Below are 16,517 nucleotides of genomic sequence, written 5' to 3'. Positions count from 1 at the left end.
TATTACTTGAATGTAAGTAACATCCAGTGCTTATCGTCCAACCCAGATTTCACCTTGACAGCAAAATTTAACTATATTGTAGGCTTGGCTTGTAGTCAGCTGAAATTAGACTTTATTTGAAGGGCCAGAAGATTGCAGAAAATGTAAGAAGCTGGGTAAACACTGAGCTCAAGATTGTCTCTTGACAATCTCATGGCGCAATTAGAGATTGATCGGTATGACGTTATGGGCATTTCTGAGTTGTGGCTGAAAGAAGGTCATAGTTGGGAGTTCAAACCTCAAAGGATATACTTTGTATCAAAGGGTCAAGGATGAAGTTATAGGCAGTGGTGTGGCTATGGCGGTAAGAGATTGAGCTACATCTTTAGAAAGAGGTGACATAAAGTCAAAGAATGTCAAATCTTTGTGGATCGAGTTAAGAAACTGCAAGGGTGAATAACTATTATGGGAATCATATATAAGGCTCCAACTAGTAGCCAAGGTGTGGGGTTGACTTGCAAAAGGAGCTGGAAAGGGCAAGTAATAAGGGTAATGTCACAATTGTAATGGGGGACACCAATATGCAAGGGGATTGGGAAAATCAGGTTGGTGTCAGATCGCAAGAAAAAGAATTTGTTGAGTGCCTTCAAAATGGCTTTTTAGAACAGCTTATTTTCAAGCCTACTTGGGGGAAAAGCTATCTTAGATTGAACATTGTGTAATAATCCAGATATTATTAGTCAACTTAATGTATAGGATCCCTTAGGAGGTAGTGATCATAATATGATTGAATTCATACTGCAATTTCAGAGGGAGAAGCATAACTTACATGTATCTGTATCAAAATGGAATAAAGGGAATTACAGAGGCATAAGAGAGAAGCTTCCCCAGATGGATTGGAGGGGAAAACTGGCAGGGATGACAGGGGAACAGAGGTGGCTGAAGTTTCTGGGAATAGTTCACAAGGTGGAAAATATATATGTTCTACGGAAGAGGAAGTTCTCAAATTGCAGGGCTAGGCAACCATGGCTTACAAGGGAAGTTAATGACTGCATAAAAGCCAAGGAATGGGCATATGAGGTAGCAGAAGTGAGTGGGAATTTAAATGGTTAGAAAGCTTTTAAAATCCAACAAAAGGCTAACAAAAAGCTATAAGAAGGGAAAAGAAGAAATATGAGGGCAAACTAGCCAACAATATAAAGCAGGATACTAAAAGTTTTTTCTGTTATATAAAGAATAAAAGAGTGGTGAGAATTGATATTGAACCACTGGAAAATGATGCTGGTGAGGTAGTAATGGGAGACAACTAAATGGCAGCTGAATTTAATAAGGACTTTGCTTCAGTCTTTACTGTGGAAGTCACGAGCAGTTTACCAGAGGTCTGTGAGTATTAGGGAGCAGGAGTGAGTGTTATTGCTATTACAAAGGAAAAAGTGCAAGGTAAACTGAAAGGTCTAAAGGTGGGTAAATCAAGATGTACAAACAAGCTGGATGAACTCAGCAGGTTGGGCAGCATCCGTTGAAAGGCGCAGTCAAAATTGGGGGCCGAGATGTTTTGTCAGGACTGAAGAAGGAGGGGGCAGGGGCCCTATAAAGAAGGTGGGGGGAGGGGGAAAGTGCAGCTGAAAAAACAGAGGAAAGATCAAGAGGTGGGGAAGGGGAGGCAGGGAGGGGATAGGCCAGAAAGGTGAAGAAGGAATGTAAGGGGAAAGAACTACGGGTAGTAGAAGAAGGCAGAATCATGAGAGAGGTGATAAGCAGCTTTCAAGAAGGAGCTAGATAGATATCTGATGGATAGGGGAATCAAGGGATATGGGGACAAAGCAGGGACTGGGTATTGATAGTGAATGATCAGCCATGATCTCAGAATGGCGGTGCAGACTCGAGGGGCCGAATGGTCTACTTCTGCACCTATTGTCTATTGTCTATATACCGTCTGGGTAGTCTCCAGCCCCTTGGTATGAACATTGAATTCTCCAACTTCTGGTAATTCCCTCTCTCTCCCTTCCCCCATCCCACTTTCATTCTGCCTCCTCTTCTAGCTGCCTATCACCTCTCTCATGATTCTGCCTTCTTCTACTACCCGTAGTTCTTTCCCCTTACATTCCTTCTTCACCTTTCCTGCCTATCCCCTCCCTGATTCCCCTCCCCCACCCCTTGATCTTTCCTCTGATTGGTTATTCACCTGGCACTTTCCACCCTCCCCCTACCTTCTTTATAGAGCCTTTGCCCCCTCCTTCTTCAGTCCTGACAAAGGGTCTCAGCCCGAAACGTTGACTGCGCCTTTCAATGGATCCTGCCCGACTTGCTGTGTTCATCCAGCTTGTTTGTACATCTTGATTTGACCACAGAATCTGCAGTGTACTTTATGTTTACTAAAGGTGGGTAAGCTACCTAGGCCAGATGGTCTACATCCTAGAGTCCTGAGAGAGGTTGCTGAGAGATACCAGGTGCATTGTTCGTGGCCTTTCAGGAATCACTTAGTTCTGACATGGTCCCGGAGGACTGGAAAATTACAAACATCAATTCACTCTTTAAGGGAGAAAGACAAAAGAGAGGAAATTATAGGCCAGTTAGCCTTGCCTGTGCGCTTGGGAAAGTGTTGGAGTCCATTATTAAGGATGAGGTTTCGGGTACTTGGAGACTAATGATAAATTAAGTCAATGACAGCATGGTTTCTGCAAAAGGAAATCTTGCCTGACAAATCTGACAGAGTTCTTCAAGGAATTAGCAAACAGGGTGGACAAAGGAGAGGCAGTCAATGTCAGTTACTTAGATTTTCAAAAGGAGTTTGATAAGGTGTGTTACGAACCCCGTAACTAGGTCACTTACCAGCAAAGATAGAGAGGTCCGTTGAAGTCTGATGGTACTATTTTTAAAAGTCTTTATTTATAAAGGGGCACAAAAATAAGATTAATACAAACATTCAAATAATATGTGTCATCACTACTCAATCTAAAAGCGCGGGTCTAATAATAACCATCAATAAGAAACAGCTTGATCGTTTGTCTAGGGGATAATATATTGTCCGATGGAAATATAAAAGTCACTCAGTTCCTGCAGGCTTCAGCCTTTTGAGACCGCTGGGTTTTCACTTGTTGGAGAGAGAGAGATTTGTGAGAAAAGAAACTTGCCCGGGTCTTTTATGAAGCAAATCCGTTCAATCAGGAAAGTTGGTTCCCCGTTGTTAGTTCAAGAAAATTGTTTCTGTGGTACCCGCCACCGGCTCCCAAGTGAGAGGGAACCAAACGCACATGGCTTCCTTCAAATGGCTTCCCACTACTATGGGATCGTTAGCGTTTCTTCTGGTGCGTCTGAAGGGGTTGTTCCCCCAGACCCTCTTTTATACTTCCTCACAGGGTCTCAGTTGTCAATCAGGTTGGTGTGATGCAATCTCTCTCTCAACCAGCCCACTTTGCCCAAGGGCTTGCATGTGGCATAGCCCCCAATCCACAAACGTGGTCTCCAGGAGACAATGGTCAATGTCGTGTTATTTTGCATCGCCGGGGAACGAGGCATCCGGCACGTCTCTCTCCCGTTTCCTGGGCCTACTGGCCCCCCCCCCAACTAGTGCTCTTGCGATCCTCACAAAGGAGGGGGCTGCGGGCATAACGGGTGCCACACATGAGGCTATATAACAAAATAGAATCCTGTGGCATTACATGAAAGATACTGGCAAGGAGAGTGGAATGGCTGACAAGTAGGAGGCAGCGAGTGGGAATAAAGGGTCCTTTTCTGGTTGGCTGACAATGACTAGTGGTGTTCCTCAGCGGTCAGTATTGGGACCGCTACCTTTCACATTGTTTGTTAATGACTTAGATAGAGGAAATTATGGCTTTGTGGCAAAGTTTGTGGATAACATGAAGGTAGGTGGAGGGGTAGGTAGTGCTGAGGAAGTAATGTGACTGCAGCAGGGCTTAGACAAATTGGAAGAATGGGCAAAAAAGTGGCAGATGGAATACAGTGTTGAGAAAGGTAAGCTAATGCATTTTGGTAAAAGGAACAATAGCACAGTGTATTATCTAAATGGGGAGAAGCTTCAAACATCAGAGGTGCAAAAGGACTTCAGCACAGGTTGAGTCTGTGGTAAAGAAGGCAATTGCAATGTTAGCATTTATTTCAAGGCGAATAGAATATAAAAACAAGGAGATAATGCTGAAGCTTTATAAAACACTAGTCGGGCTGCAGTTGGCATATTGTCAAAAGTTTGGGGACCTTATCTCAGAAAGAACGTGTTGTCATTGGAGAGAGTCTAGAGGAGGTTCACGAGGATGATTCCGGAAATGAAGGGGTTAACATATGAGGAGTGTTTGGCAGCTTTGGGCTTGTACTCACTGGAATTTAGAAGAATGCGTGGGGATCTCATTGAAACCTACTGAATGCTGAAAGGACTAGATAAGGTGGATGTGAGGAGGATATTTCCTCTGGTAGGGGTGTCCAGAACTAGAGGGTTAAAATTGAGGGTTGACCTTTTAGAGCAGAAGTAAGGAGGAATTTTTTAAGCCAAAGAGTGATGAATCTGTGGAATGCTCTGCCACAGACCGTGGTGAGGCAAAGTTCATGAGTATGTTCAAAGTGAAAGCTGATAGATTCCTGATTGAATTGAATTGACTTTATTTCTTACGTCTTTCACATACATGAGGATTAAAAATATTTATGTTGTGTCTCCGTCTAAATGTGCAATGTTCAATCATAGTAATTTATAATAATTTATAATAAATAGAACAGTCAATCAGCGAGAGTTAATCAGTCTGATGGCCTGGTGGAAGAAGCTGTTCTGGAGCCTGTTGGTCCCGGCTTTTATGCTGCAGTACTGTTTCACAGAAGGTAGCAGCTGGAATAGACTGTGGTTGGGGTGACTCCGGTCCACAATGATCCTTCAAGCCCTTTTTTCACACCTCTCTTTGTAAATGTCCTGAATCATGGGAAGCTCACAGCTACAGATGCACAAGGCTGTCTGATCTCTGCAGAATCCTGCGATCAAGGCAGGTACAGTTCCCATACCAGGCAGTGATGCAGCCAGTCAGGATGCTCTCAATTGTGCCCCTATAGAAAGTTCTTAGGATTTGGGGGCCCATACCAAACTTCCTCAACCATCTGTGGTGAAAGAGGTGCTGTTTTGCCTTTTTCACCACATAGCTGGTGTGTACAGACCATGTGAGGTCCTCGGTGATATGGGTGCCAAGGAACTTAAAGCTGTTTACCCCGTCAACCCCAGATCCATTGATGTCAATAGGGGTTAGCCCATCTCCATTCCTCCTGTAATCCACAACCAGCTCCTTTCATTTTGCAACAGTGAAGGTGAGATTGTTTTCTTGACACCACTGTGTCAGAGAGATTACTTCTTCCCTGTAGGCCACTTCATTATTGTTTGAGATTAGGCCAATCAATGTAGTGTCATTGACAAATTTAATTAGTTGATTAGAGCTGTGGGTGCTGACACAGTCATGGGGATACGGGGAGTAAAGGAGGGTGCTAGTACACAGCCCTGAGGGGCTCCTGTGTTGATTGGTTGGGGCATCAAGGGATATGGTAATGGGGAGGTGTATAGGTTTAAATGGGATCTGGGATCAGCCATGGTAGAGTGGTGGAGTGGACTCGATGGGCTGAATGGCCTAATTCTGCACCAATGTCTTATTGTCCTATGGTCCGATGATTTCTGCTTTCCCAGTGTCTGGTAATGACAATCATCGTCAAATTGAACACTCTTTTAAAGGACAATATCTTTCAAATGGACGATCTACCTCGTTATGATCTTGCACCCCTCTGTCTACCTGCATTGCACTTTCTCTGTAACACTGTAAAACACTTTGTTCTTGTTTTACCTTGTACTATCTTAATGTATAGATAATGTATTGATCTATATGAACATTATGCAAGACAAGCTTTGTACCATACCTCATTACTTGTGACAATAATAAGCCAATTCAACAATTTAGTGAAATCAAACTGAACTTAATGCTATATCTGTTTATTTATGTTAATTCCTATTTTGGTTACACAGCAGTGACAGAACAAAATGGATTTTTAAAATATACCCACTTAAGCAAGTGTCAATTTGGTGCACTATTACTAGCTTTCATTTAAGAGATTTTCACAGCATTCTACTTACGTACAATTGAAACCAGAAATATCCCTGCTCAGGCAGATTAATAAAATATAATCTGACAATGATTGCACCTAATTCCTTTCACTTCATTTATTCATTTGATCGTGATATGTAAGATCATTGTCTGAAAGTCTACTGTTGCCTGTGAGAAATGAATATTTGGAGAATGCATTACATCATTTCAGCTCATATAAAAGTTATTCACCAACAGTAATGCATTCTTAGAGTTACAGATTGGTTACAGGAAGTTCATATCCTGCATGACACCTAAAACAGCTGGTACAGCTGTTCTGCCACAGTCAATCAATGGCAATTTGATTCAGAATTCATAATTAGTAGCAAGGTTGGGAAGAGCAAACAAATAGTTGATGGAGATAAGTGAGGGTTAGGACTAGAGATTCATGTGCCAGGGAGAGTAAGAGGGTTAGGACTCTATTAAGTGGATGTGAGGCCACAACAAAGACTTCAATACACATTGTATCGAAAGGGCAGCAGGAAGGCAGATGGGGTAGAATTGCTCTGTTGGTGAAAAATGAAATCAAATCTTTAGGAAGAGCTTACATAGGGTCAGAAGGTGTTAAATTGTGTTGGATAGAGCTAAGGAGCTGCAAGGGGAAAAGACTCTGATGGGAGTTTTATACAGACCCCCAAACAGTAGTAAGGGTGTGGTCTACAAATGCATCCCTTAAAGGCAATGTTACAATAGTCATAGGGGAGTTCAATATGAAGGTTGATTGGCAAAATCTGATTGGTGCAGGATTCCAAAGGGGGGAAATTTCTAGAATGCCTATGAGATGGCTTTTTAGAGCAGCTCGTAATTGAGCCCTCTAGGGCTATTCTTGATTGGGTGTTGTGCAATGAACCAGAACTGATTAGAGACCTTAAGTTAAAAGAACCCTTATAGCAGGTGCTCATAATATGATCAAATTCACACTAAAATTTGAGAAGGAGAAGATTAAGTCATATATATCACTATTGCAGTGCAGTAAAGGGAATTACAGAGGCATGAGACAGGAGTTGGCCAGAATTGATCGGAAAGGAATACTGGCAGAGATGATGGCAGAGCAACAATGGCTGGTATTTCTGGAAGCAATTCAGAAGGCATAAGATATATAAACCCCAAAGAGGTTTCTAAAGGCAAGAGACTGAATTTTTTTGAGGATGTGACTAAGCACATTGATGAAGGTAGAGCAGAAGATATAGTGTATATGGACTTTGGCAAGGCATTTCACAAGGTACCCTATGCAAGGCTTATTGAGAAAGTAAGGAGGCATGGGATCCAAGGGGACATTGCTTTGTGGATCCAGAACTGACTTGCCCACAGAAGGCAAAGAGTGGTCATATTCTGCATGGAGGTCAGTCACCATTGGTATGCCATGGGGATATGTTCTGGGACCCCTGCTCTTTGTGATTTTTATGAATGACCTGGATAAGGTAGTGGAGGGGATGAGTTAATAAATTTGCTGATGACACAAAGGTTGGGGTGTTGTGGATAGTGTGGAGGGCTGTCAGAGGTTACAGCAGGACATTGATAGGAAGCAAAACTGGGCTGAGAAGTGCCAGATGGAGTTCAACCCAGATAAGTGTGAGGTGGTTCATTTTGGTAAGTCAAATATGATGGCAGAATATAGTATTCATGGTAAGACTCTTGACAGTGTGGAGAATCAGAGGGATCCTGGAGTCCGAGTCCATTGGACACTCAAAGCTGCTGTGCAGGTTGACTCTGTGGTTAAGAAAGCATACGGTGCATTGGCCTTCATCAATCATGGGATTGAGTTTAAGAGCTGAGAGGTAATGTTGCAGCTATATAGGCCCCTGGTCTCATCCCACTTGGAGTACTGTGCTCAGTTCTGGTCACCTCACTATAGGAAGGATGTGGAAGCTATAGAAAGAGTGCAGAAGAGATTTACAAAGATGCTGCCTGGATTGGGGAGCATGTCTTATGAGAATAGTTTGCGTGAACTCGGGCTTTCTTCCTTGGAGCAACAGAGAATGAGAGGTGACCTGATAGAGGTGTATAAGCTGATGAGAGGCATTGATCATGTGGATAGTCAAAGGCTTTTTCCCAGGGCTGGAATGGCAAGCATGAGAGGTTTTAAAGTGTTTGGAAGTAGATATAGGGATGTCTGGGATAAGTTTTTTGCGCAGAGAGTGGTAAGTGCGTGGAATGAGCTGCCGGCGATGGCGGTGGAGTTGGATGCGATAGGGTCTTTTAAGAAACTCCTGGACAGGTATATCGAGCTCAGAAAAATAGAGGGTCAAGTATAACACTAGGTAATTTCTCAGGTAAAGACGTGTTTGACAAAGCATTGTGGGCTGAAGTGCTTCTATTGTGCTGTAGGTTTTCTATGTTTCTATGACACAACAGCAACTAAAAAAAGAAGTCAAAGCCAAAGCCAACATAAATGCTAAAGAGAGGGCTTACAATAGAACAAAAATTAGTAGGAAGTTAGAGGATTTAGACACTTTTAAAAACCAACAGAAAGCAACTAAAAATATCAGTAAGAAGGTCAAGATGGAATACAAACGTATGCTAGCCAATAATACTAGAGAGGATACCAAAAGTTTCTTCAGATACATAAAGTGTAAAAGAGACGATATTGTGAGTGGATATTTTTCTGCTGGAAAATGATGCTGGAGAGGTAGTAACAGGGGGCAAGAAAATGACGGATAACTGAATAAGTATTTTACATCAGTCTTCACTGTGGAAGACACTAGCATTATGGTGGAAGTTCCAGGTGTCAGAGTGCGAAGGAAAAATTATGCTTGAGGACTAAGGCTTAACAGAATTATGGGATAGTATAAGAAAGAGAATGGGCCTATCTTACTTGTACTAACCATCAATAGACCATATCCTTGATGAAGGACTGCTGACCCTTGTTTGAGAGGCCTCATCAAATTTCAGTGTGAATAACGATTTGTTTTGTACTCTGATCAATGAGGAACTGATTATATAGATGCTAGTTTTGTGTAAATTGCAAAAACAGTGTCTTGAGACCTGCTGACCTACTGTGCTTGAATTTACTGTATAAGTTTGAACTATAAACTTGCATTGGTAGAGTTGTAGCTCATTGCAGGAACGGTTTCCCATGAATTCTTGAAATGAGGGTGGTAGCTAGTTTCGAGGTCTTTGCCTACTTTGTGTTTAATCAGTACTAAATTCTCTAATACAGGGGTCATGAAGTGTGTGAAGATAGCATTTCTAGAGAGAAGGCTCTTGAGAAGTTGAAAGGTCTAAAGATAGGTAAGTCATCTGGCAGATGATTTACACTCCAGAGTGTTGAAAGAGATGGCTGAAGAGATTGTGGAGGCATCAGTAATGATCTTTCAAGAATCACTAGTTTCTGGAATCATTCCGGAAGACTAAGAAATTGAAATTATCACTCTGCTCTTCAAGAAGGGAGAGAGGCAGAAGAAAGGAAACTATACTTTCGTTAGTCTGATCTCAGTGGCTGGACAGATGTTGGAGTCAATTATTAAGGATGAGTTCTCAGGGTACGTGGAGACACATGATAAAATAGGCTGTAGTCAGCATGGTTTCATCCAAGGAATTTCTTGCCTGACAAATCTGTTGGAATTCTTTGATGAAATAACAAGCAGGATTGATAAATGAGAATCGGTTGATGTTGTGGACTTAGACTTTCAGAAGGCCTCTGCCACACATGAGGCTGTTTAACAAACTATAAGCCCATTACATGAATGGTTCTAGCATGGATAAATCTGTGGCTGATTGGAAGGTCACAATGATTGGGAATAAAGGGAGGCTTAGATCTGATTGGCTGCCAGTGACTAAGGGTATTCCACAGGGGTCTATGTTGGTACCAATTCTTTTTACGCTATATGTCAATGATGGAATTGATAGCTTTGTTGTAAAGTTTGCAGACAATATGAAGATGAGTGGAGGGACAGGTAGTTTTGAGGAGGTAGGGAAGCTATAAAAGGACCTAGACAGATTAGGAGAATGAGCAAAGAAGTGGCAGATGGAATATAGTTTCAGAAAGTGTATGGTCATGCATCTGGGAGTCCTTGTGCAGGATTCCCTAAAGGTTAATTTGCAGGTTGAGTCTGTGGTTTAGAAGGCAAATATAATGTTAGCATTCATTCCAACAGAACTAGAATCTAACTGCAAGGATATAATTTTGAGCCTTTATAAAGCACTACTGTGGCCTCACTAGTATTAAGAGCAGATTTGGGCCCCTTATCTTAGAAAGGATGTGTTAAATATGAGAACTGCATACAACTGTGTGCAATGCATTTTCAAACACGTGTTCCTGTGCCAATCAGATAAAGGGCCCAGAAGGAAATTTGTGGACTGTGTAGAATATGCACGAACTTCAGATTTCCCTCGGTGAAGCTGAATTTGCATGTTGTATCACACAGGTAATGACACACACTGTCATGTTTGTGTGCACTCTGCATCCTTGTTTTTGTTTCCATTCAGGTTTCCTTATTTCAGGTGTGACAAGCCGCTGTCAATCTCCATTTAGAGTGCAGCTGGACCTGTCTTCTTGTTAGTTCCAATGCAAATTTGGAGAGTGCAATTTAAAGAAGCTGACATCCGGGAAGTAAAGAGAGAGAGAGAGCCGCTGGGGAGAATCACCAGTTAAAGAATCGCGCTAGTTTCTGTACTAACAAATGTGTAGAATTCATGCTCTGACTTGAATTTTCATGTTGTGGATTTTGTGTTTTGGATAATTCCCTTAGATTTGGTTGCCCTGGATCATGTCTGTAAATGCATATAAATAAAGTAAATATACTGGAAATAGGACCACCTGTATCTGCGTAGTCCTTTTCCAGTCACAAACAACACACAACACTGACTTGTTTTTACGTTGCTTCCCTAACACCCCTAGACTAAAGTCAGCCAGGGGGATGTAACATAAATTGGCGGGCTCGACTGGGATACTTCCTAGTGATTCGGTTTTTGTTTGTAAGTGGTGAGTTGAAGTTTCTTTTCCTTTTGTGAGTGATCGCCGTGTTATTGAGTGTTCACTAGTTACATTGGTGTGTTCCATTTGGGGAGTGTTTACTCCTGCCATCAGAATACTAGCTTGCTATTTTGCATTGTTATTTTCTATTTTTTTGTTTTGGGGGGGTAACCTTGAGTGGGGGTACACTATCTGACATTTTTTTCTCAGAGTTGAGTGCTTAAAGGTATCCCAAGCCCAGAAAGCCTTTGAAGAGCAGCTAGGATTTAGTTAATGTTTTGTTGGTTTTGTAGACAGGGACCACAGAGTGCTCTTAAACAATGCTGGCAGGTTTGGTTGGTGTCTTTCATTGTGTTTAAACTCACTGCCATTTGGGTGAAATTCTCTCAGTGTGGATATGGACCAGTTTAATGGGCAAACATTTTTGGTGCTCCTACAGTGGAGCAATTAGACTAGTGTTGTAAGGATGACCTGCTGGCCCTGGAGCAGCACTTTAGTTTTCCTGTGGAGAAGCAATCCCTGAAAATAAGTCATTAAGCATGCTGTGTTTGAAGGTCTGTTGGAGTGTGGCTTTTTTGTACTTGGTGCACAGGCACCTGATGGAGGAAAGCTACCCACGGCGAAGAAGTCTGAGGGACATGAGGTAGAGCAGGTGGAGGTTGAGGCTGGGGCCAAAGTTACATTGCTACATTATGTGTCCCCTGCGTCTGAGGAGACAGCATGTGTAATCCTCATTTGAGGGTGCCTCTGGCGCAACTGCAGCCCACCTCAGAGGAGAAAAAGCACGCTCTGCAAACTGAGCTAAACTGTCGGCTGCAGATTCACAGATTGGTGTTGGCAGCTGAGAAGGAGATCAGACTATGGCAGCTGAAGTTTGAGGCAATGAAAATTTTTGCCATTCCAGTTGTGCGGCCGACTCCCGCTTCCTCGCCCGCTCTGACCCAGTGACCCCACAGACCAGGTTTGATGTGGGTAGGTAAATCAAATTAGTGCCACCTTTTCGCAAACTTCAGCACTTTTGAGCAAATAGCAGTGTCTTTGCAATGGCCTACAGATGTCTGGCCTCTCTTATTGCAGTGTAGATTTGTGCTAAAAGCACAGAAGGTATGCTTTACTTTGTCGTTGTCTGAAAGCCTCGATTATGAGACTGTTAAAGCTGCCGACTTCCGTGCGTATGACCTGGGGCCTGATTCATACAGACAGTACTTTAGGGCTTACAGAAAGATCACAACTCAGGCATCTGTTGAGTTTGCAAGGGAGAAGGGCCATCTCATTGATCAATGGCTAATGTCAAATAAGGTGATGGATTTAGCTTCTCTTCAGGAGTTGATACTTTTGGAGGATTCTAAAATCTGTTTACCTGAGCATATTGTTCTGAACCTGAATGACCATAAAGTGCATTCCTTGTCTCAAGCCACTGTGCTAGCAGATGAATTTAGCCTCGTGCACCAGAATGTATTTGTGTCTCACTGAGCAGTAGCTTAGACCATTGAGAAATTGGTCTATGTCGCTAAGGCTCACAATGAGAAACAGCATCCTTCTACTTCATCTCCTTCTAAGGAAGTGTGCTTATTGTCACATGTCAGGTCATTTAATTACGGACTACATCATGCTGAGGCATAAACAGCAGAGGCAGCATTCGAACCAGTCTCAAGTGTGGGTCTAATTAAAACTGCCTGTGGTGTTCCTAGAGCTTCAGCTGATGTAGAATCCAAGCCTGACCCTAGCTCTATGCCTTGCTTATTTCATGACCTAGTTTCTAAGTCTGGTAAGCCAGCCGAACTGGTCTCAGTGACAAGGCAGAGTGAAACTGGCACAACACAGTCCTTTATCTGCTCTGATGCACTAGATTTTACTGAGGCCACATTTTTTGGGTCATATGTCTTAGTGCAGGGAAATGTGATGGGGTGTTTAAAAGTAAGTAACCTAGGATGGACATTTGACAACAGCCATTAAGTCAACCCAAACAATACTTGGTTCTTTTGATGCCAATGAATTTCAGAAGAAGCACATCTTAAGATAGCTCCAGTAGTGTGATCAATTACACTGTTGCTGATCATTTTTATGATCTAATGCCAGTTATTTCATTATAATTGAAATATTGAAGACCTGCAATTTAATATTTTTACAAATTAAAGAAAGATTTCTCTTTGTCAGGTCATCCCAAAGTGTTTGTAGACAGGGACCACAGAGTGCTCTTAAACAATGTGCCCTTTGATATTTGATAAATATGGAATTTTAAAGAAATTAGTTTTCCATATTTTTAACAGTCTTTTGCAATAATTATATATATTCAAATTTAGTTTTAGTGTTGCTATCATATCTTGGAATATTTCACCAATAAAACTTTTAAAGTGTGTTGCATTTGTATAATACACTTTATATTAAAGTGATTTAGCAGTGACCCTAAATATTTTTGCAGCTATCTGGTGCTTTTGAAGGGAAGTTTCTATGTTAACAAACCAGTCATCAGGCATGTTGCAAGATAAATTGGCAAACCACCTGATTTATTATTTCAACTTCCTTCAAGTGTCCTTACCTAATACCTTTGGAAGGACTTGTGCAAATATCAAAGGGCAAGAGTCAACCACATGTGGTGAATCTAGAATCACATACAAGCTACAGTGAAACATAGAAACATAGAAAACCTACAGCACAATACAGGCTGTTTGGCCCACAAAGCTGTGCTGAACATATCCCTACCTTAGAACAACCTAGGCTTTACCCATAGCCCTCTATTTTTCTAAGCTCCATGTAGCCATCCAGGAGTCTCTTAAATGACCCTGTCGTTTCTGTCTCCACCAACGTCGCCGGCAGCCCATTCCACATACTCACCACTTTCTGCATAAAAAACATACCCCGACATCTCCTCTGTACCTACTTCCAAGCAGCTTAAAACTGTGCCCTCTCATGCTAGCCATTTTAGCCCTGGGGAAAAGCCTCTGACTATCCACATGATCAATGCCTCTCATCATCATGTACAACTCTAGCAGGTCACCTCTCATCCTCTGTCGCTCCAAGGAGAAAAGCCTGAGTTTTCTCAACCTATTCTCATGAGGCATGCTCCCCAATCCAGGCAACATCCTGGCAAATCTCCTCTGCACTCTCTCTATGGCTTCCACATCCTTCCTGTAGTGAGGCAACCAGAACTGAACACAGTACTCCAAGTGGGGTCTAACTAAGGTCCTATATAGCTGCAACATTACCTCTTGGCTCTTAAACTCAATCCCACGATTAATAAAGGCCAATACACCGTATACCTTCTTAACCACAGAGTCAACCTGCGTAGCAGCTTTAAGTGTCCTATGGACTCGGACCTCAGGATCCCTCTGATCCTCCACACTGCCAAGAGTCTTACAATTAATATTATATACTGCCATCATATTTGCCCTACCAAAATGAATCACATCACACTTATCTAGATGGAACTCTATCTGCCACTTCTCAACCCAGTTTTGCATCCTTTCAATGTCCCGTTGTAACCTCTGACAGCCCTCCACATGATCCACAACACCCCCAACCTTTGTGTCATCAGCAAATTTACTAACCCATTCCTCCACTTCCTCATCCAGATCATTTATAAAAATCACAAAGAGTAGGGGTCCCAGAACAGATCCCTGAGACACACCACTTGTCACTGGCCTCCATGCAGAATATTACCCGTCTACAACACTCTTTGCCTTCTGTGGGCAAGTCAGTTCTGGATCCACAAAGCAATGTCCCCTTGGATCCCATGCCTCCTTATTATCTCACTAAGCCTTGCAAGGGGTATCTTGTCAAATGCCTTGCTGAAATTCATATACACTACATCTACTGCTCTTCCTTCATCAATGTGTTTAGTCACATCCTCAAAATATTCAATCAGACTAGTAAGGCATGACCTGCCCTTGACAAAGCCATGCTGACTATTCCTAATCATATTATGCTTCTCCAAATGTTCATAAATCCTGCCTCTCAGGATCTTCTCCATCAATTTACCAACGACTGAAGTAACAACTCATTGGCCTATAATTTCCTGGGCTATCCCTACTCCCTTTCTCGAATAAGGGAACAACATCCACAACCCTCCAATCCTCTGGAACCTCTCCCATCCTCATTGATGATGCAAAGATCATCACTAGAGTTTCAGCAATCTCTTCCCTTACTTCCCATAGTAGCCTGGGGTACATCCCATCCGGTCCCAGTGACTTATCCAACGATGCTTTCCAAAAGCTTCAGCACATCCTCTTCCTTAATATCTACATTCTCAAGCTTTTCGGTCCACTGCAAGTCGTCCCTACAATTGCCAAGATCCTTTTCTATAGTGAATACCAACACAAAGTATTCATTAAGTACCTCCGCTATTTCCTCCGGTTCCATACACACTTTTCCACTGTCACACTTAATTGGTCCTATTCTCTCATGTCTTATCCTCTTGCTCTTCACGTACTTGTAGAATGCCTTGGGATTTTCTTTAATCCTGCTCACCAAGGCCTTCTCTTGGCTCCTTCTGGCTCTCCTAATTTCATTCTTAAGTAGGAATGGCAAATGTCTTCCCCTAATGAGCATTAGATAACTAGATGGCATTTTTCCAACTTGTAATCTGTTTTTTGAATTTAAATTTCATAGCTGCCTTAGTGAGATTTGTATTCACCAATTTATTATTAGTCTCTATATTACTAATCTAGTCATTTCACTGCTACTTCACCACCATCAGTGTGTGAAACTTGATTCATGAAAATATAATGCAGTCTGTAAGTCAATCTGTACTGAGAGCAGAGCGAATCTATTAGGCTTTCTCATTTTATCAGACAGCTGTTGAAACATAGCATTTCACATTACAGTGCTACTAATGGGAAAAATACACTGCTATTGAAAAGTGAATTTTTATATATATGTATAGAACGGTACAACGCAGTACAGGTCCTTCAGCCGATAATGTTGTGCTGACCCTTTAACCTACTTCAGGATCAAACTAACCCTTCCCTTCCACATAGATCTCCATTTGTCCTTTATGCAAGTGCCTATATACAAGAGTTCCCCTAATGAACAGCATCTGAATTAGGTTGGATCATTGAAGATATTTAAAGATTAATTTCTGAAACAAGAGGACATAGAAAAGGTTATGTGAAAGCAGCTCAGAACATGAAGCCTGGGGTCGATCATATTAAATGGGCGGAGTGGTGGTTAGAGGGGCGGAGTGGTTTTCTCCTGGTGCCTTTTCTTGTATTCTTATGTTTTGCACTTACTTCAGTGTTTTTATAATAGAAGTAAAACATATTAAGGAAAGTATAATTCAATATGCTTATCGCAAGATCCTTGTCTTTGAATTCTACTTTTCTAAAACTGTATCTCATTTTCCACATGTTGTCAGGTTATTAGCATTGGTACTTTTCATGATTCGTGTAGAGGAGGTTCATGAGAATGATTCTAGGAATGAAAGTGTTATTATATGAGGAATATTTGATGGCTCTGGGCCCGTAGTCACTGGAACTTAGAAGAATGGTGGTGGGGGTGGGATC

Source organism: Hypanus sabinus, chromosome 6, assembly GCF_030144855.1.
Source record: "Hypanus sabinus isolate sHypSab1 chromosome 6, sHypSab1.hap1, whole genome shotgun sequence".
Taxonomy (NCBI): domain Eukaryota; kingdom Metazoa; phylum Chordata; class Chondrichthyes; order Myliobatiformes; family Dasyatidae; genus Hypanus; species Hypanus sabinus.
Note: the sequence above shows the minus strand (reverse complement) of the source record.